Source organism: Lissotriton vulgaris, unplaced genomic scaffold (assembly GCF_964263255.1).
Source record: "Lissotriton vulgaris unplaced genomic scaffold, aLisVul1.2 SCAFFOLD_959, whole genome shotgun sequence".
Taxonomy (NCBI): Eukaryota; Metazoa; Chordata; class Amphibia; order Caudata; family Salamandridae; genus Lissotriton; species Lissotriton vulgaris.
This window is the reverse complement of record NW_028250762.1, coordinates 1-26,500: the sequence shown is the minus strand read 5'-3', so window position 1 is coordinate 26,500 and position 26,500 is coordinate 1. Positions and strand designations below refer to the sequence as shown.

The 26,500-nt window shown below is 44.1% G+C and overlaps 1 long non-coding RNA gene across 1 annotated transcript in view; it reads right to left on the bottom strand.

The window, feature by feature from the left end:
* Positions 1-18,764, bottom strand: part of LOC147663127 (uncharacterized) — a 104,627-nt gene extending 85,863 nt beyond the window's left edge. Inside the window, exons 1-2 of the long non-coding RNA XR_015305428.1 lie at positions 18,637-18,764; positions 3,732-3,865 (exon numbers count right to left, since the gene is read on the bottom strand). This is a non-coding gene — a long non-coding RNA (uncharacterized LOC147663127). The remainder of the gene's footprint in view (positions 1-3,731; positions 3,866-18,636) is intronic.
* Between the last annotated feature and the right edge of the window lie 7,736 nt (positions 18,765-26,500).

Below are 26,500 nucleotides of genomic sequence, written 5' to 3'. Positions count from 1 at the left end.
TGTGAAACCAACAAGATGCATGAATGAGGCCAAGAGTCTAAGAAGTCTCAGACATCGGCGTCAAAACCAAGGAATTAATGCAAAACATTGGTGTGTAAGCAGGAATGTCCTAAACTCATTGTGGGGGTAGAAAGAACTTGAACTGAACATGGTCTTAGATGGCCCCTAAGAAGGGAATCCTCTGTACCAGCATCAGGTGAGACTTTCAGCTCCCTGAAGGAAATCCCACAAGACGAAAGAAAGGAAACCGTAGTTTAGAGGTGGACTTCCTGCAGAAAGTTGTCAGTATGATGTGCTGATGTTTGAGTGTAAGCAGGTACAAGGAGAATGGGTGTGGATATGAAGGGCAGGTCATAACCTCTCTGACCAATCTACAACACCCACTGATCTGATGTTCTAGTGCGACAGCTAGGCAGAGAAACAAATGATTCCCCCTAACAATCATGTGTATTCATGGGGAAGGGTAAATCAAAGTGGCTTGGCTGCAGTTGTGGCAGGCAAAAGGGAAGATGAATACTGCTGTCCTTCAGAGTCCATGACCCATGCTACCACCACATCCTCTTGAGCCATTTAAAAGAGTGCTGAAAGAAAATAATGGATGTCATTGTGCAGGGGTAGTGCCTATATAAGGTTCAAGGTCATCACTTCCAGAGGCAGTGTGAGGAGGCCCTTGAGTCTAATGGAGACACCTAGCGCATTGGAGGAACTGGTTTGGAATATTCTAGACCCAGTCTAGCAACTGGTGATATAAAAAATATGAGGAATCTGCGATTAGAAGTATCCATCAGAAAAGAAATATATGACTAGAAGGTATGACCTAAATCAAGATCTTATGTTTGTACACGAATACGGACCTTTAACTTTAATAGTTTGATGAACTAGTAATTGAACATAGATGTTTTTATATTTCACTATGTAATAATTTCAAAGCAATCTTTTTGATCAACAAGATCTCAACATCTTTAGGTGGTGCAGTTTTTTTATTCATTTTAAAACAAATGATACTTCGTTTTTATCTAAAATATATTGAAATGTCAACCACATTTTTGTAACAAAACAAAAATATAAGCAGATGTAAAACTCTACATAAATTCTTAGCCATATCGGTTCCATAAACTATGCTAAAGCAATCTTAAACAGGAGAAGACAGTCTAAAGTCCCATGAGAGTATATAAAATAGAGCAGCAATTATCATGGAAACCCCTACAAAGCCCTTCAAGTAGCACCAAGGAATTGCATATCATTTGTTCTGCTTTGGAATAGATTTTATCACATGACAAAATTATTCTGTTATGAATGATTTAAAAATTAAAATGACCCTACTGTGACATACAATGGATACCTGAGAAATACAGTTTGAAGGAAGCAATTTGATTCTGCCCCAGATCACACTTTACATTAAAAAACATAATGACTGGTTAAAAAATGTGGTTAAAAAAAACGTTACCGAGTGCACTAGCTGGCCGTTTAAGCAAATGGCAGCACTTTTTTGGGGTATAAATAGAGGCTGCATTATTTCTACAATTATTAAAATCTTCCCCTATTCAACTACAAGTTTAACAAGGACAGTCCCAAAATTAAACATGCAGATTCCATATCTGTTGATATTGCTCGGAGCAATTACACAAGTTATTTGCCTGTGCACATGGCTCTGTCTTTGAAAGCATCCAAGTATAATAATACTTTTCTCAGACTGCATCAGGTTCTTAAGTGAGCAAAGATGTTTGTGAGAAAAATGTAAAAGGAGAAAATGTTTTATCGTATAGAGGACTCTGGACGATTACACATAATGGGTTAATTGTGAACATTAGTTCAAAGGCAATGTTCCTCTTGGTGACCAGAACAAAGAAAACTATTAACGTGTGACTAGTCTTGTAAGGATTTACACAATGCACACTGGAATCCGAACCTTGTCCACAAAAAACATCATCAAAAAACAATAGCAAATATTGGGGTTAAAAACACAACAGTTAAAAGTACAAATTACATATATGCGACTCATTTGCAAAACACTGATTTGGTAAATGTAAGAGATGCTGTTATCAATAAAAATGACATATGTAAACATGCCATTTGTCAATAAATGCCATTTACAAAATAAAGTCAGTCAGAAATAGAACCCCACTTTCCAAATCCAGCTATCAAACACAGTAATAAGGTGTGACTTCTTTATACAAGCATTTTGTATCAAAAGAAGGGACATCAACTAATTTACTAGCCAGGATATGGGGAAACTTATATCACCGAAATAAAACATTTCTTAAGCAAAGTTAGAACAAAGGACAATGATTAGACCCACAAGCCATTGACAAATTACCTTGAAATTTAAATGTACCACATACAAAAGGTATACAGCAAAATAGGTAAACGTATAACTGAAAAGGTATAATTGAATCACCTGCATTTATATTTTAAAAGTAAGAAAGATGTCACATTCTTCATTTGACAATTTATGAAAGCCATTATCTTAAATCCTTTTAAGGGGATGAAAATAATATATATTTCAAAACACAACATAATGAATAAGAATGCAATATCTTTCAGAAAAAAGATGGAAAGCATGATGAACAAAAGGTTTAGTTGTCCCCACAAAAATGGAAATATGTGACCAGGGAGACTCCTAACTCCACAAATATGTTTGAAATCAGCTAGCAGACTCAGGCTTGTGGTGCCTACACCAATAATCATGTACTAGCTATACTTTTAAATTTGACCTCTCAAACCAGCCAAGTTAATTTTTTCAGTTTTTAAAAGAAGATCAGTCTAAAAGCCGGCATGTATTTCAGAAAAATGAGCGGGGATGCCAATTTGTAATGGTATTTTGTGCCTTATCAAGCTATGTTTATACCAGGGCATTTATTGTTTTAAGTACAATGAATAACATGATTGGTTTCTTTCATATCTTGCATCTAAGATATTCAAAACATTTATGAATTCTTATCAGTCAATTAAAATACACTCACAGGATAATGCCTTAACATGATTACATAGGTTGAAATGCCAATTTAGAAAACTGGCATCATAAACAAGAAAAGGGGAAAAAAGGAAATGCAAGTCGTCTTGAATATATACATAGAGGAGCCAAAATAAACCTATCCATAGCAAAAGCTGGGAAACAGATCACATACTTTGGGCCCGGATATAAACAATACTAAGACACAGACTTGGATAACTTCTCATTGGGTGATATATGGCATTTCTTTGCAGAGGAAAACAGGCACCCATATTTTAGAATGCATTTTATGGGGGACAAAATAAACCTTATGCACATCTCAGATAGAAGGAAAGCTCACATAAGTTCAAGTCAGAGAACATGCATGAAATATCTGAAGATAAGTTGATTTAACTTTACAGAAAATCTAATCCAATGTTGGGAAAACAGTAGGCTCACCATGAAAGAAAAACTATAGCACAGTAGCAGCGTAAAGACAGATGTAAAACCCATAAAGAAAACAATTTTATACAAGACAAGATAAATTGTATGAGAGAGTTTAAACATCCAGAAAATCAAGAAGAAAAGTAAAGTCCCTTTTAATCAGTTCTTTTTCTATGCTTTCACCGAAAACAGTTCCAGAAATGATTGTTGCGAAATCAACGTAAAGAACAGATTTTGTGATTTCCAAAAGCATTTCTTGCAATTAGGTTAATAGACATCTACAGCTGTAGGCTCATCATTTTCCAGTTTATAGGAGAATCGTCTGCAGCAAACGCTATTTAGAGAAATTCCACACCTGTTGACTCGGATTGGACTACATCTTCCCATTATTCGTTCCAACATTCTTCGAGCAGGTGCGCACGCTGTTTCTCCACCTGAGAAGCAGCACATGGAGTCCAAGCAGTTGATACCTGAACTTGCCTCAGTAAGCTGGAAAAAAAATTGAGCTATTAGAATACATGAAGAAACAACAACGATGTAAAGAGAAGAATGAATACTAAGTACAAAAATGACATTATTGTGTGTAAAAAGTTTGCCAGTTTGAAACAAACTAATCGTAAAATGTGTAGTCCAATATGTAAAACCACAACTTGAGTCACAAGAGACAAACAATGGAAAAAATATATAAGGGAACATGCAGCATGCGGGAAGGTTGTAATGAATGTTGGTTACAGTAGCTAAATCATGAGCTAGTTTCTTTTGTATCCTGCAACTTTGACGCCAGATTGAGTATAGTATGTATCTTAACTTGCAAGACAATTGTAGCATCTTAGGACTCGTGGATATCTGCTTCAGTATGGGAACCTACGTGTGATATGGAAGTTTACAGGGTCTTAATCTTTGTTTCATTAGGTGAAATATTATTTATACCATCAGAGATGAATTTCTGTCATAATATTCACTTAGAAACACATTTATAAAAGCTCAGTTACTAATTAAAACTTAGGACCACTGGAATTCACAAGTTATGATTAGCTTCGCAACTTATAACTCAAATAACAGCCATGCACATCATAACTCGCACATCAAATGGAATGCTCATAACCGCCCCCTTTGTGTGTGACAGATACAATTATAAATGTTGTAAAAAATGCTACATATACACTTACACATCCTACCACTTTTAAGACTATAAAACGCTACCATAAATATATTATTATTTAATGGTTTGAGGAAGTGTTATTTAATTATGCTGTGCTTTTAAGTGTGTTACCTATTGGTATAAATGTTGAAAGTTCATAAGCACTGCATTTAATGTGCAAGTTGTGGTTTGCTAAGTATTATAGTGACCAAGGTGCCCCAGGCTTATTTCTGACATAGTACTCCCACTTAGTGCAGGTAATGCTGAGTTGCATCACATTGTTAATTTGGTCATTTCTTCTTGGAGCTCTTAGTTAGTTCATGCCAGAGTAAGGTGAAGAGCATGAATCATCTGGATATTATTTAATTCATTGTCTTCATAGAAAATAAAATTGGAAAAGCTCATTCTCTTCTCAAGTTTATGGAGGGGTCAGCATTGTAATCAATTAGATCTTCTGAAAACATCACTATTAGAAGAAATGTATTACAGACTGTCGGGATAAGATCTTGACAGGAAGGAAAAGGATGTACAGTGGTTGAACCCAGAAAGCTTGCAAATTTCAAACCCTTCAAGTTGAAGTAATGGTTGTAAAACATAATTTCCAAAAAATTGAACTATACTGTACACAAATGAAACAGTTCAACCGGCGATTCCAACAAAAAAAGGAGTTTGCCATGCCACTTCTGTTCACCACTTCAACCTGGCAGACAAAACACTCAATAAGCCTTGTAGTGAATGAGTACTTTCGCTTGTCGGGTTAGGATGGAATGCTCTTGGTACATAGTATGTAGCAGAAGTGGCATTTGAAGCACACTCACACACTACCTGTTACTGTTGTACAGGACCACAGAAAACTGTGTGCAGAAACGCAAGCACTGGCTGCTCCTATACTTGTAGAAAAGGCTATCTTACTTGTGAGCAATTCAAAAACACTATGAACTGCGTCTGCGAGAATGCAACTAGTGAACCGGTGCCAACTTTCTGGCAGTAAACCCTCCTCCCTTTGTGATTAGCACAGTTGACTGCGAGATCGATGGAGACTGGTGCTGATGTACTATTAAAAGAGGAAGCGTGATGTGAAGTACATTCTGACAACAGAATGCCAGAAAAGGTTTTGCTTAAGAGAACAATTGTGCTTGGACTCCAAGCACAGAATGCAAAAGGTGAAGGCGAACAGATACCACTTAAATGTTTGGAAGGGTCGAACGCTCAAGGTCTTCACAGTACATGCCTGAATCTCAAAAATAACATCTGCACTATGTATAAAGTAATTAAATCTTTTGCCATCAGCAGCTGGCACCTTTGTGCCACCACTGAGCGTGGTATGCCTGTAGTGCTAAATATTTTCCAGATCGAATCTCATATCAGGAACATGAAGAAAGGTATTCATCAATAAGATTTCTGTAGACTAATATTTGAAACTCAACTAAGGAGTAGTTTTGGCCGACTGACACCGGTAACAGCTGCATTAAAACATTTCTCTTCCTGTAGTACTGTAAAGAAAATCCTGAATCTTATCCCAAGTCTCCCAGCATGCGCCCAGCAGTTCAATGCTCTTGCTTATAAAGCTTTGTGCTGTATAAAAATATTTATGTACATAACTTGTACAAAGGAAAAAAGGTGATATGGCCAGGACTAGGACTACTTAAACCATGAGTCTTTAATTGCATCCTTAGGGAAAAATTTAGGGCATGTCCTCAACCCTGAGGAAAAATAGGATTCCATTAAAAAAATTACAAAAAGGTTGCAACACCTGTAAAGAACAAAAAAGTTCCAAAGTATATGCCTATGATGACAAACTAAAGAGAAAGTGAAGGGTCACATTTAAGAGGTGCCATTTGAGCCTTGGGTTTCACTTTTTTGCAAAACAAAATCAATAGATAATGGGAAGGGATAATGTAGAGGACATGAGCAACAGAATAGGAAATTAAGGTGGGAACGAGGAAAGAGGACACACCAAGGAGCTTATTCTGTCATTTTGATACCCTGTGTTTATGTCACTTTTTTAGTCTGTATTCCACAACTTCAATTTGCTTCTTTTCCATTCCACAGCAACGCAACAGGCCAGAAACTATCTTCTAAGGAAACCCAGTTATTCTTTTGCAAGGGCCTAGTTCTTTGCTCTGGTACCTTTCGTTTCTCTTCCTCTCTGTAGCTCTCCTAGCCATTCCAACTTCTCTGTCTGGAACACTGTCTCTTAGGCTTCTTTTTGTGTCTGACATGCCAATCTATTTTTGCTTGTTGGGCCTATCAGCCACTCTGTTTCTTGGGACCACTATGGCCTTGGGTGTTTGGGACTCACGGAGCCTCTGTCCCTTGGCACTGCCAAGGCCCATGCTTGGACCATTAGCAGCTCTATTCTGGCCTCAAATCTCTTTGGGCACCCTTCTACTTACCCAGTTTGACTTCTGGCATCTATGATTTGCTATTTAATCTTGTTGTATTGCCATCAGAAGGTAAGCAACTTTTCCTTAGGTTGGATTCTTTTGCCTGCAGATTTCCCACCTTATAAATGCCTAACGGGAGGTGGGACCAACCGTGGAAAGCATGCAAATTATTCATCACTTCTTATCTGTGTCACCAGGCAATAACGATTGGTAAAGGTATCCAGAATAAGTGGCCTCCCAGCAAATATTAGACACCTTGGCACTCCGGGTCTGTGCATTCATTGCTGCCATGAGCTTCAGAGAGTCTCTTAAACACTGACCAGAGGTTTATCTTGACCACATTTTAACAGATCGTAATGTAAAGATTGACATTTAGTGAAACAGTATGCTTGGTCACATATCAACATATCAGTTTCTTCGTTCACAACTCCCCCCCCCCCCCCCCCCCCAATAAGATGTTAATGCTCCGATCTTGTCGGGCTGATGTGGTATGAGACAAAGCTGCTAGGATCTCACTGGTGCAACTGTCCCCCTCCATGTAAAGGCGAGGAAGCACAAAGAAAACTGAAAGTGTAATTGTCTGACTCAAGTTAAAATGCATAACCATTTTTAGAAGAAAGGAAGGGAAAGTACGCAGAACCAGTTTGTTTGGGTAGAATACTGTAAACATTGGCTTGATTGAGGAAGCCTTCAACTCGCTCCAACCTGTGGGCCGAGTTAACACATTATGTACCTTCAGTAATACTGTTTTTTGATAGAGACTAACCACAGATGCCTCACCTTTGAATTCTCCCCCAGGCGTTCGACTGTATTCAGAAAATCTTCAGCAGTACCGGAGTGTGCTGGCAAGTTACTCCAATAGCTCTGCCCAGACATCATTCTACACCGAATGTGACGCTTGTGCCATCCATAAGCACTAATATCAGTTACTTTGTCCACACTTCCGCTCCAGCAGACATGGAGCTAATCAGATTGGTCAAGGTCAGTGTGCAGATTTCTAGGTTGGGATCTTTTAAGTAAAGAGACCAGTTCAATGAACCAGGAGGGGAGAGGGTTTGGTGAGGAATTTGTGACTAGATACAGTCTCTATCAATATTAGCATTACCGATGGCAAGTAACTTGCTTTTCTGATAGAGACTTTTGTCCACAGATTCCCCACCTTTTAATTAGATACCAAAGAAATATCTCCTAGGCCGAGGGTCTGTGAAGTGACTAAGACCAGAAAGGACTAAGAAGGTAAAGTGCTCTTCTTCGTTAGCGTTTGAAGGGATGCCCACGTCGTTGACTGGTAATGTCCAGAACTGGCACCCCGCAAGCCAATGCAGTGGTAGCAGCCTTGGCTCTGGTGGAATGAGCTTCCAAGTCTTCAGGAGGATGTTTTTTGGCCGGTACATAAAAGATCTTAATACAGAGCATGATACAGCGCAAGATGGTCCTTTTCTTCACAGACATGCTGTTTTCTGCTCCAGTGAACCCGAAAAAGAACTGTTCACCCACCCAATGGTCTCTGGTACAATTGATGTAGAAGCTAAGGGCTTTAGATCCAACCAGTGAAGTCTCGCCTCATTAGAGGGATGAGGCGGTACAAAGAACGCCGGAAGGGTGATGTAACATGATAGGGAGTCACTACTTTTAGAAGAAAGGATGCTCTAGTCCATAGAGCCATCTTGTCTGGGTAGATGGTGGTGTAAGGCAGTTTTAACAGACAAAGCCTGTAACTTGCTCACACGCCACATTTAAGTTATGATGACAAGGAATACTGTCGAGAGAACGGAGCCGAAGAGAGCAACTGTGGAGAGGCTCAAAAGATGCATACATGTGGAATGTGGGGATTAAATTTAAGTCCCATTGGAGCATAACTCAGAAAAGGAGGAAAAATGCTTTTACCCTTTGACGAATCGCATCACAACAGGTGATTTAAGTTACTGCTCATCTGGCAGCCGTAAAAAGGATGAAAGAGCAGATAGATACCTTTTAACTGTGCATAGCAAGGCCTTGCTGGGCGAAGAACAAAAACAGAACTTCGGACAGTTTGGAGTTTAGTGGGCCAATCTGCTTAACAGCGCAGAAGGCCAAAAACGTCTTCCAACGGTTGGCGTATACAGATTTGGTTGAAGGCCGGCTTGCTGGCAGAACGACATCCAGAACTTCAGATGGAATGTTGAAAGCAATCAACAGTCGCCGCTGAATTTCCAAGCATGGAGGTGTAGATTGTGCAAGTTTGGTACAAAACCCTGCCCTGCCGCTCCGATGGGAGGTTCTCAGAGGACAGATGCTCATGCCCAGGAGTTTGGGATATTATAGTCTCTGTCCCCAATCTGGGGCCACTAGGATGCCTTGGGTCCGGTCAATCCCGATCTTATTCAGAAATCCAGGCAGGAAAGGTATCAGCTGGAAGGTGTACAGGAGTCCACAATTTCACTTGACACCAAACGCGTTTCAGCCCGTGAGACGCCTAGGAAACTTCAGCATTGCATAAGTGCTGCCTTTGTGGGTTCTAGGTAGCAGTGAAAAAAATCAAGGCAGGGTTTCTCCCCATTTGTGGGGAAGACCAGTACCACATCCAGATTTAACTGCCATTCATGATCTGCAAGTTGTAGACTGCTTAGTTAATCTGCTTTGGCATTCAGGGAACTTGCAGGTAATGCGTTGCCAGATAAATTCCATGTCGGTCCAGGCATGTCCAGAGGTGCATGACTTTTTGTCTCTCCCAAAAACCGATGGACTGCATCCAAGCGTGTCTGTAGAAGGCACAGTAGTCATAACATCCCTACTGAGTGAGTAAGTCATGTTCAGTTCACAGTGGATGGTGAACCTGGCTGCATCATGGCTCTCCTGCTTGGACTGTGACTGGGACCATGGCCCACACAGCTCCATAATGCATGAGTGTAACTGTCTTAGAGGCAGCTGGCATTCACCAAACAAAACACCAAACTTGTAGAGGAGAAAACACTCTTGCTAAATGCTTCTATTTTCTTTGATTCCCTGTTCAGAGGAACAGAGGGAAAACAGTTTGTGTTCACTCTACTGGCCAAAGCCTACACCACAAGACTTTGAGCTGTGGGCTACTAGGTGAGAAAGGCAGGGTTGCCTGGAACAAGGCGATGACATCTGGCAATCTGTCCTTGTACCTGAACAAGAACATATCTATAAGGCTCTCATTAAACTGTAACAGAGGCACAGAGTGCATCTGTCAAAGGGTGAATAACCTCTGTCAGGATATTTTCTTTAACCTCCTGAGTGGGAAGGTGAAGATAAAGGACCTCCGCCGCCCTTCGCATAACTACAGTGAAGTAGGCATTGTCTTCATTGGCAGGTGCTGGTGGTCAAACTAGACTAGATCTGGGGAATCATCCAATCCACTGGCGGGCTGGAAATCTTCGAATCAGTTATCCACCAGGGACGATTTGGCAATCTCATCCCCAAAATCATAGCCCGCTTGTCTCAAAAGGTCATGAAGGACCTGAGCCCTTTCGGAAGGCAGAGGAACTGTGTCTCAATCAAAAGGATGGTAGAGGGGTTGCAGGTCAGACAAACGTAAAGCACAGTCTCAGTTGAGGCGGTGCACTCTTGACACTGGACAGAGCTGTGGATTGGCCATTGTGTCCGGAGTTGATGGCACCAGCATCAGTGGATCATTTTCCGGTGTAGGTCATGGAACCTAGGAGGGAACTAGAACCTTAACCGAAGTTAGTCTGACCCTTGAGAAGATCTAGAGGGCCTGATTGGCCCTGAGTGTGGGACCCCTTTTGGGAAGCTTCTCGACTCCTTGGGCCTTAAGGTGCGCAAGTCTGCAATGTGCAGGAAAAGACATTACAAAATTCCTTAGTTTGTAGCGGGTCACTGATGGACCCAGAAATTCTAGCTACTGCGGGACCATGGCCAGAATGGACAATGAAATGGACTAACTTCGGGAGCGTGACCTCGAGGCACAATGACTCACACTTTTTAAGTGGTCAGAGAGTGGCAAGGCAGGGCTAAGTCCAGCTTGGACTTCTTGCGCTTATTTTTAGATTTCCATGAGGACTTGGGAAACGAAGGGAGCAGTCACATGAGAGACCTCGGGAACCGGACCTACATTTTGACCTCAATTGAGCCTGGTGTGTAGCCTTGCAGTGCTTAAAGATGTTAGCTTCTTAATCCCGAAGGGCCATTGGGCGCAGCAAGGATCACTCACTGCTGATCTTGTAGTCTTGATCTGACCACAGGCAATCCAAATGTGGGTCAGTCACAGTCTTTGTTTGCGACATTACCCACATGGTTTAAACTCTGTACATTTGGGAGGTCACATTTCCCTTGAGCACTAAATGTTGACAATTTAGAACAAGAAAAACTCTTGAAGAGATGTGGGATAGGTTTGTATCAGAGTCTGTTGGCGCTGAAGAAAGAACTGATGTTGGCGCATTGGTGGAGCTATATAGGCCTGTGCAAGTCACATCTGGCAAGGAGCAATGTGTGTCACAAATCAGTATGTAGAGGTACTGCTGAAAATGTTACGGACACATTTGCGGGAGTTTTCAAAAGGTGAGGAATCTTTGGTTAAAAGTCCCCATCAGAAAAAGCGACATCAGAAAGACTCTCATGTGTGTCAAAATACAGATATAACAACAGCATTGGCTCGAATGGTGTTGCCACAAGAAAAGTCAAAGCTAAGTCCAAATGCAGAACAACAAAAGACATAGTTGGAAACATTTACAGAAGCCCTTTCAAGAAACAAGCTACCTATGGCATTCTGAATAGGGAAGGTAGGTCAGGGGCATAAAAAAAGCAGACAACGCAGCAGAGTGCCTCTTCACGATAGAAACTGCCAAACCTACTTGAGGAAGGAACAATGCAGAAAGTCAAATACATGAACTTAAACAGTGTTTAAGCCTGTATCCGGGCATAAAAATGCAAACTTGTCCTAGCACACAGACTTGCCAGACAGTTTTCAAGCTGCCGAGATAACATACACTAGCTCTGGTGGTAGGCTGAAAGTTTCTATTCAGCTCTGCTCAATCTACACACATGTAGACTAAAAGCCCAAGGAAAGAGGCAGAGGGTCGTCCATCCCTGCAGTGAAAGTGCATCTACTCTGTGCAGGAGAGGAAGAGAAGGCAGAATACAGAGGTCAAAAAGATTGGTGTACCAAATCACCTTGCAATGAGTATCAGCTGCGTGCATACTCTTGAGCTTTCTGAAGAATCCTTGGAATTGGACAGAACAAATAAAACAAATCGTGACCATCCCAAGAGGAAGGTAGTCCCCAGAGAAAAACATGATGAGATGTACAGGGTGAAGAAATGGAGGCATCTCTTTATAAAAGCGCCGGCAAATAGACTGATGCAGGGAAGCTTAAAATGGGAGAAGATCACTCTAGTCACATTAGGGTCTAGCTCCCATTCATGCTCTTCCAGACACAGTACTCCAGGGGTCCACCTTCATATACAGAGTGTCCGATAGTTGAGCGGCCACCAGTTTAAAAAGTCATTCAGAAACCACAGCCACAAACGCAAGACCTCCCAGCACAAAGTCTAGGATCCCAGGCTACTCTGTCTGTTGAGGTAGTGTACAGCTGTAGTATTGTCTGAATGAAACTGCACAGCACTGCTCGAGAAGGAGGGAAGGAACGTTTACATTACTAAGGGAACAAGACAAGTCCTGCACATTGATGTGAAGTTGTTGTGTGATGGTGCCCAAAGGCCTTGCGCAGTCAAGTCTCCCAGAAAAGCATGCCACCCTGACAAGGATGCTTCCCAGACAACTATAGTCTGTGGCTTTGAAGAACAGATGGGAGGATGAATTGTGAGGTCGTAGAGCACATCCACCAAACTAGGTCTGCAAGAACTGAGTGAAGGATCTACCACGAGCTGAAAGGCTCCGCTGATGCTGAAACACTGCCATCTGACGGGCTCAAACCAGTTTGGGGGAACATGCCTTCACCAGCCAATACTCCATGCACAGAAATAACTGGATTACAGCCCTTTTGAAGGAAGCTGCCACCTCAGGTTGCACCTAACTGAAGATTGCGGAGCAGTCTTAAGAATAAAAAGCAGTGTTGGGACAGATTTAATAGTTGGAAGGATTGGCAGAAGGAAACAGGTATTGTGGGAATCTAGAGACTCCACTCAATCCAGAATGGTCAGGAGAACCTGACTTAGGGACAGAGTCTTGAATTAAAAAAAACTGAGCACCTGAAGTCCAGTATGGACCCTATGCCTTTTCTGTTTCCTGTGACAATATAGCAGAGGGACTATAATCCTGTACCACTCACCTCTATGGGCACCAATCACTTGTATGCTCCTTTGATGGCAAAGCTAGCACTTCCACCTCCCAGACCAAGGAGGAGGCTGTGGGTTGTTTCCTCATGAATTAGAGATGTTCTGGAGGAGTAAAAAAAAAAAAAAAAAAAAAAGAATAAGGGTGGGAATGTTTCCTCTTGGTTAAAAGAGTCCAATGGTTCAAAAAAAGGGAGATCCTCCTACCAACAGGAACCAATGGTGGAGGTAGGACAAATCAAAGTAGCTTTGAAATAACAGAACTACTAGAAGGAGGAGGAGGTGACTGGAGTTGTTTCTGAAGTCTCTAAGATTCATCTTCCCAGCGAAATTAGTTGAAGAATTGCTAAGGTGTTTGGCTGGGAAAGTTTCTGCTGTCAGGAGAGTTGTCCGCCAGAAAGCCTGAAAGACTATTTTGCTTTTGGAACCCTTTGCCATGGAAAAAATTTCCAGGAAGTTTAATGTAGAATGTCTGAGCTTGAAGTGCTCAAAGGAGGAACCTGCTTTACACTGAAGAATATCTCACCATCAAATGGCATATCCATTAGGGCAGGCTTCACACCCACAGATAATTCAGTGAGGAGAATGCAGGCATGCCTGTATAGGTAAAATAGTGAGCCTAGTGTAGGTGGAGTCTACTCCACAATTTGGAATCTATTTTGAAATGCCAAGAATGTATTCAATCAATTTAGAAAACGGGCCTTTTTGTGATACAGAAAGCGGATTGCAGTCAGCATTGTCATTTTCCTACAGTGCTTTGGCACACTTGTCCAAAAAGGCATCTGGTATTGGGGATGTATAGGTAAAGTACCAGAAACAAACCCATTGTGCCCCAAAGAGTGAAGGTGTTAGGAGTTGCGATCTGGTGGTGTTGTAGGAAAGCCAGTGGGATTCAGTTTTACTGAAGATGCTTGAATCACCAAGTTTTTTGGAGACTTTTGTATAAGAAGGTGCAGAACTGTTTCACCAGGCAATCGGCATGTGAACAGCAAACTCAGAAATGTGTTTTTACAGGTACCCAGCAATAATTACAGTAGAACCTTGTTAAAAGGTATAAGAGGTTCCCAGGTTGCTATAGATAGCTACAGAATTTCTTTAGGAATGCTCTGAAGAATGTAAGGGAAATTGAAGCATGCAAGAGCTTTATCCACACAGCCCACGAATGAGCACACTTCCTGAAAGAAGGAGCCGGAAGGATAGAGAATAACCATTATAGCCTTGGGACCATGGGCATTCTGAAGGTCTAAAGACTAGCAGTTGTATGATAAGAGGCAAGGAGGAGATCAGCCTTCAAAGTATCTTCCTCTGTGCATAGAAAATCCAGGTTCAGCAAAAGAAGCACAACAGTGTCTGCACTGAACTGCATGAGAATCTCTGGGCCCCGAGTAGTGTCATTTTCTAAGGAAGCTTTTACCTTCCCTCTACCTACTCCCAAGGCAATCTTCCAATTGAGAGTGCTGAGAGTCTGGCAGCTTCAGAGCCAGAGCCACGGGAATAGCTGGGCCCAAAGGCAGGCAGAAGGGGCCCCAAATAAGTAGGAGCAACCCTGAAAGGGTGCGTCATGTCTGGCAAAAACGCTTTAGTTTGAGAAGCATAGAGGGATAGAGCCTGGAATTTCAGTCAATGTTTCTTAAGAAGCAAAATCGGCTACAAAGAAGAGGAATATGCTGGCATCATCGAATGGTGTCACCGATTTTCTCTTTAAGGACCTGTCTTATCCATGGTGTTTCTTGTGAGACGACCATTTGAGGAGGGTTTCTTCTCAGGAGACTTAATCGGCTGTGGGAGAGAAGGAATGCTGGAGGCATCCACACAGGGCAAAGAACAACTTGGCTTCCTGCTCTGTGATCGCCTTCACATGCATGAACACTCCGTTGTCACATATTCAGGGTTCTTGGTCAGCCCCCAGGTGCCACATAAATGTATTGTGGGAATCAGTAGGGATATTGGATGACAAATGTAGGAGAAAACTTTATGAATTGAGATTCAACCTAATTTGCTGAATAAGCATTTCTTGACAAAGTTGGCGAAATCGAAGAAAAGCTTCAGAATCATGCTGATAAGACACAGAAAACAAGCATTTGCAATGCAATATGTCTCGCATTATTAAAGTTTGAGCTATTGGCATTGCTAATAATAATGCAACACCAATAGCTCAAACATTCAGTAATGCGAGACCTATTGCATTGCAATTGCTTGTTGTAAAATGGTTTGGGATTTTATTACCGTTTGTGCCATTAGGTGCACAATTAAGTCAACTGTAGTGCTCACAGTCCTGTTCCTCAAAAGTAATAATGACTAAATGCAATTTTAGACAACAACGGTTATTTTTCATCGACAACTGGTTCATTGTCAGTGTGAATATAATATTCACAATAGCGTGCCCTACAGGATACAAGCAGAAGGTACCATATGTAAAGAAATACTCATCACTTATATAACCAAATTGCACAATGCGTGAATTAATTGGCAGCGACTTCATTAGAAAGTGTGTATGCTGTATGGAGAACATAATGATCTACTGGGATTATTTCTGTAATTCCCCCGTGAGTCCCACAAGCCATAAATGGGGATGGAGTAGGAAAAACAAAGTAGCTGGACAGAAAAAAGCAACATTCTTAGTGAATTGCAAGGGTTAACGTGCAATCGGCGTAACCATTGTTACAACCTTTTTGAATGTCGGAGCAGACTTAAAATTTTTCAAATGACATAGATATGCACATCACCAATGTGTACTTGTATGGCGATGCAGCATCTAGAACTGTTCAACACAGCAATGCTGTGACTCTTTTAATTACATTCCACCGCCTAAGTATAATCACACCATTGGTGATACTAGGAATAACACATTGGGGTTTCGACAGAGCAAAAAACCCACAACATAACAAGACTTGCACAATACGTTCTTGGATACCGTTCGCGTGACATCAAGTTATTATGTGGTGCTTTTACTTCACTGACAAAGATTAATCTCACAATAAAAGTCGACAGTTAAAGGTTGTGTCAATGCGAGAAAGATCTTGATCAGCAGCAAGAAAACCATGCAACACCGATCAATGCAGGCAACTGCTGCTGGAAGAAATTCATACTTCAGGTACACCGCGACAATAAGTCACAGCCATTGACTGCAATGGCTTTGGTAAGCTTGTGCACCTCTTCTGTCTTCACTTCGCGAGCTAAACGGCGACAATAAGTATCGCTACGTGAGCTGTGGTGCTGGGCCATTTGAACTTGTGACTAAAATAGGGTGAAGTCGGCTGGTTAACATAGATTTTAATATAAACAACCTAGCTGATGCCATTGAAAGCCATTGAGACTTTTGGTTTGTTCAGAGGCAGCACGCGAATACCTAAACACTACTGAATTTGTAACAAAGGAAAGTTGAAAGGTACAACTACATGTGCTTTTGGGAGTCCTACACGTAATTGTCAGAACCGATCACAATACTACTTTATGGTCGAAGCTCCCTGCAGGCGGCGCAACTATCTCAGGTGAACTTTATCAGCGGGCTTTCTCATGAGAGCCATCAGGTCCTGGTGTCCTGACAGCACTTCGCAGTAAGCGCGCTTCTCATTTGCTGCGGGCAAATGGCGTCCATGTTGGCTGCTCCCCTTCCTCGCACTCCTGTATCTTTGTGTGTGTGTGTGGGGGTATTACCTCCGGTGTTGTTGGGAAAAAGAGACTGGATACGGAGATGAAGCGCTGAAAAGAGCGCCCCACGCCACTAGCTGCACTGTGCAGCTTCATTCGGCATGCACCCATGCAGCACGGAAACAGCTGCACACTTCCCAAAGCAGCCAGAGGGGCGCAGCGGCCAATAGGAGGCCACGATACAGTCATGCAAATGAGCCGGGCATCGCATGAGCGGCTGGTGCTGGCAGGCCGAGCTCCTGGGAAGAGCCCCATCTCGGGGTGGCACTGCTGAATCTGGGTTCGAAGGGTGCCCGGGCCTGTTGCAGGGTTCCTGGTGAGTCAGTTTAAGGGGCTGGCAGTAAGGGTAGGAGCACATCCGGTTACATGCGGCAGTTGTTCAACTGGTGTTACTGTGGGAGGGGAAGTGAGGTGTGAACGCCTCCCCCGTGGAAGGCACAACGGGGCACACAATGCGAGAAAGGACTTGATCAGCAGCAAGAAAACCATGAAACACCGATCAATGCAGGCAACTGCAGCGGGAAGAAATTCATACTTCAGGTACATGGGCTGATTACTCGACTACAGAGTAAACGGGAATAACCTACTGAAATATTGTTTGCACAGACAAGTCATTCGCTGTTGTAGTATTAGAACAGTCTATGAACTAGTGAAGAACGTCATGCTACTGGGTACTGGCTCATGCTTCCCGCCGGACACATCAGACAATGGCTGTGACCGCACGACTTAGGATACACACGCTGTGAAAGTGTGGTGGAGTGCGAGAAGAGACGCACGCGTTCACAGCTGCATCGGTAGCGAGACCTAAAAAGGAACTGATGCAAGCACACGAGACAGCACCTTATGTATTCCAGTGTTGTCACTTCCTGGACTGACAGAGCAGTACCTACAGTTATGATGTGCCACTCAGCAGCTCTGGAGAGTGGTGCTAAAGAAAAAGTTTCCAGATACACTCTACACCTGGGGATACTCAGAAACTGAGCAATATGCTCGAAGAAGAATTTATCAGAAACAGACCGGCAGATAAGGCAGTGGTACTTAACATTTTAACATATGGGGCCCTCCATGGATTGATACTGGAAGCCACAGAGCCGAGCCTGTGCAATTTCTACAACTAATACTTCAAAACAACACATAAAATTACAGAAACAAGTATACGCCAAATACGCAAATTATGAAATATTGCATTTATTTCAAAAATAGAAAAACAAAATGTAAATTTTAACTCAATGGGAAGGTTTGAGCCTTCCAAAATGTGCTGTTATTTCTAAAAACAGACATATTACTTTGCTTTGAAACTCTTATTGCATGCTCTTTTTTTGTCAGCACATACCAGTTCTTCAGTTTAGGCCACCAATCACCCATACTCGATTCAGTGTGCCCAACCAGCACTCCTCTCATGAATCTAGCTCTACTAATATCATGTAATCTTACAAACACTGTGGACCCCCTAAATAGGTGTCACAGACCTCTGAATAGGTGTCGCTGACACCCTGGGATCTATGGACCAGAGGTTAAGAACTGCTGCAGTAAGGTCCAATCAACACTTGAACAGCAAGTACAATTTTACATGACTGTGGAAATCTGTTAGTAACTGATGTTATTGTGACAGCCAAAAATGCTAATGTTTCACATAAAGTAATTGTCACATATTTCACAAAATAGTACGTCACAAAACATACAGATAAATAAATAAAATGTTACATGAAAAGGTGGTGAAACGATTATTTCAACATCATGTTGCATGTGGTTTTTACTAAACCCACAAAACATGAGGTTTATAGATGAGAACATGCCGAAATGTTTGTACTCTGGGTGCACTACCTAGTGTATACAAGTACTGTCCAGTTGGCTGGAAGCATCAGCTAGCAATTGCCTATTGTCCTCCCTTCTGTGCCTGTTTTCAGCAGAGTCACATTCTGAGCTGACTGCACCTTTATCCTTGTCCATCTGGAAGGACAGAAAAGTAAAATCTCATAACACACCACTCCAAAAACCACACTTCAACAAGCCCCTTTAAAGCACAATAATTAAAATCATTAGACGTTTGTATGCAAATGTAAAATGCCAAATTAAAATTACTTACATTTTTTCTAAAATGTAAAATTTGAAGGGACTTTGTCATGCAGTGCTCTAAACAGAGACTTCCACCACATAATCCTTCCCAGTTTGATAAATTAATCTTAATCACACAAATAAAAGACCCAAGTAGTAACACAGTCTCCCTTAACAGCATGGACTCCTAAGTCGTGGTATATGAATCAAAACTATATACTGTTATTTTTCGACTTTTCATTTGAAAGGCTTGAATATTTTCTCAGAAGCAGAGTATGGGTAAACATTTTGAGTAGTGAAAAGATAATGTCTTAAAAAATACTATGTCTCATGAGCAGTTTTTAGGATCATGAGTGGACAGAAGTGATCTACAAACTCAAGTAGTCAATATGAAGCCTGAACTCAATGGGATCTCAGACAATGAACCCTGCTTTGCTGATTGCACAGAAGCCAAAATCCCAGCACAGTAGCACTTAATTTTATTTATATCAAGTAGGCTCCTAACCAGAGACACATCAAATTCCAGGATTTTCAGAAGGGGAGAAATGTGACTCTACTGACCGACATTGTGATAGCTCGTTCTATCTGAAAGAATAAAGTGTCTTAGTGGAAGATCTCAAAGAATGACTAAATACTTCTGCCGCACCTTCTGGGAGTAACTGGTCTCAAAATCTTCCTCTTGTACACCAAATCTATATGCATCAAATCATTTGATTGGAGTGCTGAACGTTACTACTCTACTGAAGCTGCAGACCCACTTTTTTGACGAGCAAGATGCAAGTCGAAAGTGGAGTTCTGATAAAGCTTCAGCTTGCATAGAACATGAGGAATAAGAATAAAAAGGAGGGAACACAGTGAAACAAAATGTCTTATCAGATTGTCTCAGAGAAGGTGAACAATTCTTGCACTAATGATTTACTCTAGCAAGAGATTTACATGGGGATGCTACTTAAACAGCAAAGGCCATGAGGGATAATTCTATGATAGTCTTCCACTAGTGGCTGGTTTAAGCCAACCTACTAAAGTACTGTGATTATCTCACTGTTTACTGCTAAATAAGATGCAGGCAGAAACAAAGCGACTGAATACCAAGAAACAACATTCCAAGGCTTAGGCATATATAAGCCTCAAACCACACCACAAACTAAAATGTTGCTGATGAAGTTAAAGGTGTCTCTAATCTGTGAGGATCTACATCTTTGAGTGTTCTCCACTAAGGTCAGAATGAGCATAATTGGCAAGGGACTAATTCTCTGATTATTAAGCAAGTGTGGGTCGCCAACACCTTTTGTGTGGAAGCTAACTTTAACAGATGATCTTTGAGTTAAGTTCATGGTTCACTACTGAGGGTCTGTGTTGCGACACTGGGAGACCCAAGATGAATTGGATAGTTCTCCGTCAAAGTTAGTTCCATCGGGACCTCAGTTCCGAATAAAGGCCCCTCATTTGGAAGCAGCTTGGGTAACAAGGGAAACTCAAGTTTCCCAGCATACAGAGAGACATGTCAGCCTTGAGAAACACAACAGGTAGAAGAGGGTTGTTAAAAAAAGAGATACACACACCCTCTGTTTGGACGGGCACCCTCTCTTTTAGAGGGAAGACATAACTTCAACTGTATCCAAAACTGATCAAATATGAGCTGTAGACTTTAAAAATATAAAGCAACATTTTTGCAAAATTCCGTTACAACACCAATTGCAAACAAATAGCTGTGTTACCGAAGGCTGTGTATTTCAGATTAAAATTCCTGGAGAGCTGGAGATACAGAAGAAATAGAAACCTGTTTAATGGAAAGGGGCGACCACTCGGTCCCCCCGAACGTATGGCAGAGTGCCTCGATCCCCCCGGGAAGCCATTTTGGGCGGGAGGCGCGTCTCGGCTGGTATGCCCGAAGCGGCGTAGCCGGGGCGCGCTTTTTCCCGCCCTAGAGTGGGCTGGCCTAGACACTGACGCGGCCGGCCACGCCCTCGGGGCAGGCAGGGGCGGGTTTACGCCCGCCCTGAAGATGGATAAAAAGGGACGCAAGACCAGAAGACATCCTCTTGTTCCTGTGCTCTGAAGCTGCACCTCCTCGCTGCACGTGAGCTCGAGACGGAACGAAGAGCCAATTTTGAGCATTTTAATCGTTCTTGTTTGTTTTACAGTTACTTTGTTGGAGAATGCCGAAGAAGGTGGGAAAGCGCATGACTACTGACCAGATGCTGCGTGTTCTCATGAAGGAGATGTCCGAGCTAAAGAAGCGGGTGGACAAGAATGAGGAAGGGGGTCCAAAACGTCCTTTGGCGGGAGCAGCCCCGGGAGGGAAAAACAAGAGGCCCAGGAGGGGGGCAGCGGGTGAAGACATCCCGGGTCCAAGTGCCCCGCTCGAGGCTCCAACTCCCGTGCCGGAGGAAGGGAATCCGATTCCCGTTGTGGTCACCCCCGTGTCCGAGGATGATATGCCGCCCGAGCTGGCAGCACAATTGGCAGCGTGGTTGGGTAAAGGTAACGAGGGCGCCACGGCTGTCGAGGCGCAGGCGCTGATAAAGCAATTGCGTGAGAAACGGGAAGCAGCCAAGGTGCCCGTGCCGGCTGCAGTAGGGGACAAGACACCAGGGACGATTGCGACCACAGAGGCAGCGTCAGGTGCAGGTAAGCGGCCATTGCCGATCGCGAGGGATGAGTCAACACCCTCTCGGAGAGATAAGTTGGGGCAACATGTTCCTTTGGCAATTAAGGAAAAGATTTGGGCGGGGGAGTATGTGAACATTTTCTCATTGCTTGTTGATCATTATGAGGTAGAGCATGTAAAGAGTCAGAAGGATCTCATGCATCCGAGTGTTTGGCGCGCAAAAATGGCCGCCTTTAAAGTGAATGAGAATATCGGCAATTGGGGCAATGCTTGGGGAATCTTTACATCAATCTTGGGGGAACGTAGACCTGAGTTGCTTTCCGAGTTCCCAATCTATCAATCACGAATCATGGGGTACTCGACATCGCACCAGGGTAATCATTGGTTCTGTTACGATAATCTGTTCAGAAAGGAAAAGGAGCATAATAAAAGTTTAACCTGGGATTGTTATGATTCCTTGACTTGGGATAAAATGAAGGAGTCAGGAATGTTGAAAATGCCGTTGGTGGGAAGTAATGTTGGCGAATCCTCCCGGCAATATGCGGGGACGCCCTTTCGATCAGGTACGGGTGCCGACGATTACTCGAAACCTGCCGGCAATACCGGAAAAAGGGGTTTCTGCTTTAATTTCAACATAGGTAAATGTACTAGACCCCAGGGATCATGTAAATTCAAACATGAATGTAGTGGTTGTGGGTCGTCCCATCCTGAGTCCTCGTGCAGAGCCAGAACGGGTGATAATGGGGGGAGAGGAGGTGCCAAACAGGTCTAATATAGTCCGAGGGGCGCCTTTACCTACCCCGATTGATACCCTGGCGATGATTCCCTGGCTCAGTGAATACCCGGATCGTACTTCTGCTGGGGTGCTGCGGAACGGTTTTTCGTATGGTTTCCGCATCCCGGTAGGGGACTTTCAGGGTGTGGAAAAGTGTAAAAATCAACTTTCCGTCCTGCAGCATACGACCGTAGTACAGGATAAGATCCGGAAAGAAGTGACTCGAGGTCGGGTCGCCGGCCCGTTTAGTGTACCCCCGGTCCAGAATTTTGTTTGTTCTCCCTTAGGGGTAGTCCCCAAGAAAGACCCCGGTGAGTTCCGACTGATTCATAATTTATCAGCTCCACGAGGTCTTTCCGTAAATGATGCAATCGATCCAGAAGTGTGTTCGGTGCGGTACGCATCCTTCGATGAGGCCGTAGCCATTTTGAATCGCCTGGGGCCCGGGGCGCTGATGGCGAAGTCAGATATCGAGTCAGCGTTCCGATTGCTCCCGGTACACCCAGACGACCAGCGTCTCCTAGGATTCATGTTTCAGGGTTGTTATTACATGGATAGGTGTATGCCAATGGGGTGCTCTATATCCTGTGCTTATTTCGAGAAATTCAGTAGTTTTCTACAATGGGTCTTCACAAAGAAAACAGGTTTCCAAGATGTAATGCACTACCTTGATGATTTTCTGTTTCTTGGGGCAGCCGGGGATCTTGAATGTGGCCGGGCCTTGGCCGAATTTTGTGTGTTAATGAAACAGTTTGGTGTGCCATTGGCGCCGGGTAAAACAGTGGGTCCTACGACTTGCCTCGAGTTTCTGGGGATCGAGTTGGACTCCATTGAAGGGTGTTTCCGTTTGCCAGCTGAGAAAGTGTTGAAGTTCAGGGCTGCGCTGCAAGTGTGTATAAATGCATCAAAAGTTACGCTGCAACAATTACAGCAGTTGGTGGGACAGTTGAATTTTGCCCTGAGGGTAATACCAATGGCCCGCCCCTTTTCCCGTTCAATTGCCCAAGCGATGGTCGGCCTTAAAGAGTGCCATCATCGCACGAGACTATCGGCCGAGATCCGCCAGGACATGCGTATTTGGTTAGCATTTCTGGCGGACTTCAATGGTAGAATCGTCTGGAATGAACCAGCCGTGTCTTCTGAAGAGCTGGGGCTATGGACAGACTCGGCAGGAAGCATAGGTTTTGGCGCCATCTTCGGCACGAAATGGTCGGCACAAAGATGGCCGACATGGTGGCATGAGAATGGTCTGACGAGTAATATTGCTTTCCTGGAACTGTTTCCCATCTTGGTGGCCTTGAGAACATGGCCCGATGGGTTCAAAGATCACTCGGTCATATTTTGGTCTGACAATATGACCGTGGTCGAGTGCATCAATAGTCAGGCAGCACGTTGTAAACTGATTTTAAGACTGCTTAAGGAAATTGTTTTACTATGTATGCAATTGAACGTGCTATTCAGAGCAAAGCATGTTCCAGGGGTGATGAATCAGGCGGCTGACGCACTGTCTCGTTTTCAAATGCAGGCTTTTTCGGGTTTCCTCCCCTCAGCGGACCCAGAGCCGGCACCCTTTCCCGAAGCTCTCTGGTCTCTCGGTGCCCCGAACTTCGTCACCTCGTGGGAGAGAGTCTAGCACCAAGGACGAGGAAGGCATACGAAGGGGCGTTTCGGGCCTATTTAGCCTTTTTGGGGAGTGATAGAGAGCGACTTTGGGGTCACGAGGAATGGGTAGTGAATTTCCTGATGTCCTTACGTAGGGCTGGGAAATCGGTGGCTACGGCCCAGAGGCATCGTGCTGCCATTTCCTTTGTTGCCAGAGCACACGCTATCCAGGACCCAACAGCGTCTTTCGTCGTACAGAAAGCGCTGCGTGGGTGGCAACGCCTTGAGGGTCGCAGAGTAGATGAAAGGCGCCCGATAGGTTTGGATAGATTGTCCCAGTTGTTGGCCACACTCCCGGCCACATGTTCATCTCAGTTTGAGGCGGTGCTGTTCCGAGCCGCTTTTACGCTAGCATTTCACGGAGCAATGCGGGTAAGCGAACTAGTTGCAAGGAACAAACTGGATGTGGCAGGGGGTTTGTGCCAGGAACACATTCAGATCAGGGGAGAAACAATGACTGTCTCCTTTGTAAAGTCCAAGACTGATCAAGATGGGATGGGTGACTGCGTCATCATACGCAGGATTCCTGGGTCCTCCATATGTCCGGTAAAGTGTTTAGAGGATTACCTAGCACGAAGGGTGGCATCATGGGGGGGGGACTTTGTTAAGACACGCTGACGCCACCCCACTGACGAGGTTTCAGTTTCAGCGGGTGCTTGCGATGTCAATTGCCGCTGCGGGCTTGAACCCGGGCGAATTTGGGACCCATTCCTTTCGGATAGGGGCTGCTACGGAAGCTACAGCCAGGGGTCTGAATGTTGAGCAAGTGAAACGAGTGGGGCGTTGGTCCTCCAATTGTTATAAAAGATACGTGCGGTTGCACATGTTGTGAAGCTGTAATAATGTACTCACGCTTCTTGTTTTTGTTTGGTTTTCAGTTACGCAAGCCTACGAGGCGGGGCGGACTATGCAGTCGACCCTACACCGGGCCAGCGGTCAGACATCACCGGCTGTGAAAAAGGAGGTGTGGGTCGTGGGCCACTCATACGTGAGGCGTGCCGCGGACGTATTCAAAGCAGGTGACATGATTCACGTAGCTGGGGAATACGGGTACAGGATGTCCTTCTACGGAAGGGGCGGTCTCTGTATTGACCAGTTTCAAACATTTTTCGAGGGTTTGTTAGGGCGGACAAGGTCACCGCCGTCTATAGTTATAGTGCATGTTGGGGGCAATGATTTGGTCACCATCGGTAGACGACTACTCCTGGAGGCAATGCTTTCCACTGTAAGTTGGTTGGCGAGGAGAGTTCCGGGGTGCACGATTGCATGGTCCCATTTGATTCCACGAAAGGTGTGGCGGGGGGCTATCTCTATTCCTGCTTTGAACCATTCTGTTAGAAAGCTTAACAATAAAGTGAGTAGGTTGTTCCGTTCCAGGACATTGCATTCTATTTCTCATAGCTGCATTAATGATGACAGTATGTATTTGGGGGATGGTGTGCATTTGTCTTGGGTGGGGAATGAGTTACTCTTAGGAGACTTCTTAGCATGGTTAAAATCGTTGAAACATGACCTTTAGGTAGGAGTTTTTGTGGGGGGTCCGGATAGCCGGTCAACTATCCGGCCTGTGGCGGTAAGGTCATGATCGGTGAGCACTAATTGGAAGATCCCTATGAGTGGGCGTCACCCAACACGGATGGGAGCGCTCGGGGGAGGTGGCCTTTGGCCCCTCAACGGGGAGGCGGTCCTTTCTAAGGATGGGTCGCCGAAAGAAGAGGAAAGGCGGTCAAGGCCCCTTCCTGTGTAGGAGGGGTTACAGCCCCCTCCTGGGGAATTTCCCGGGGCCAGTGACATCTGCGACGGCAGATGCGGTAAGTTGTGTGGGGTTGGGGGGAGGTCTACGATACCTTCTAGATACCTCACACGAGTCTTCGAACGACCTTTAACTGGCGTCGAGTTGATAAGTGCCCCCGTCAAGTCAAGGGAAATTGGTAGTAGTTGCACTTGAGTACGCCTCAGTGCTGTCGCCCCTCCCAAGTGGGGGGGGTATGTCTGGTTAGGGATCTTGACACCGGTTACGACCTTGCCGTTGGCCCTTAAACGTTAGGATGTACAATTTCAATATTTCAAGTAAATGTTTTGTAGGATGTTAGTTCGGCTAGGAGAACCTCTGTATTAGAGAATCTGTTAAGGTTAGCCAAACATCGCAATGTGGTATGAAATTGTACATTAATGTTTAAATGTTTTAATTTTTTGTTTTAATAAATACGGCCGGGAGGGTCACTCCCTCCCACTTCCAAAAACTTCAAGAACTGTTTCCGGTTTCCCTCCTTTGGGGATTGTGTTGAGAGGGGGTGGCGGGTATCTCAGCCATATGGAAAGGGGCGACCACTCGGTCCCCCCGAACGTATGGCAGAGTGCCTCGATCCCCCCGGGAAGCCATTTTGGGCGGGAGGCGCGTCTCGGCTGGTATGCCCGAAGCGGCGTAGCCGGGGCGCGCTTTTTCCCGCCCTAGAGTGGGCTGGCCTAGACACTGACGCGGCCGGCCACGCCCTCGGGGCAGGCAGGGGCGGGTTTACGCCCGCCCTGAAGATGGATAAAAAGGGACGCAAGACCAGAAGACATCCTCTTGTTCCTGTGCTCTG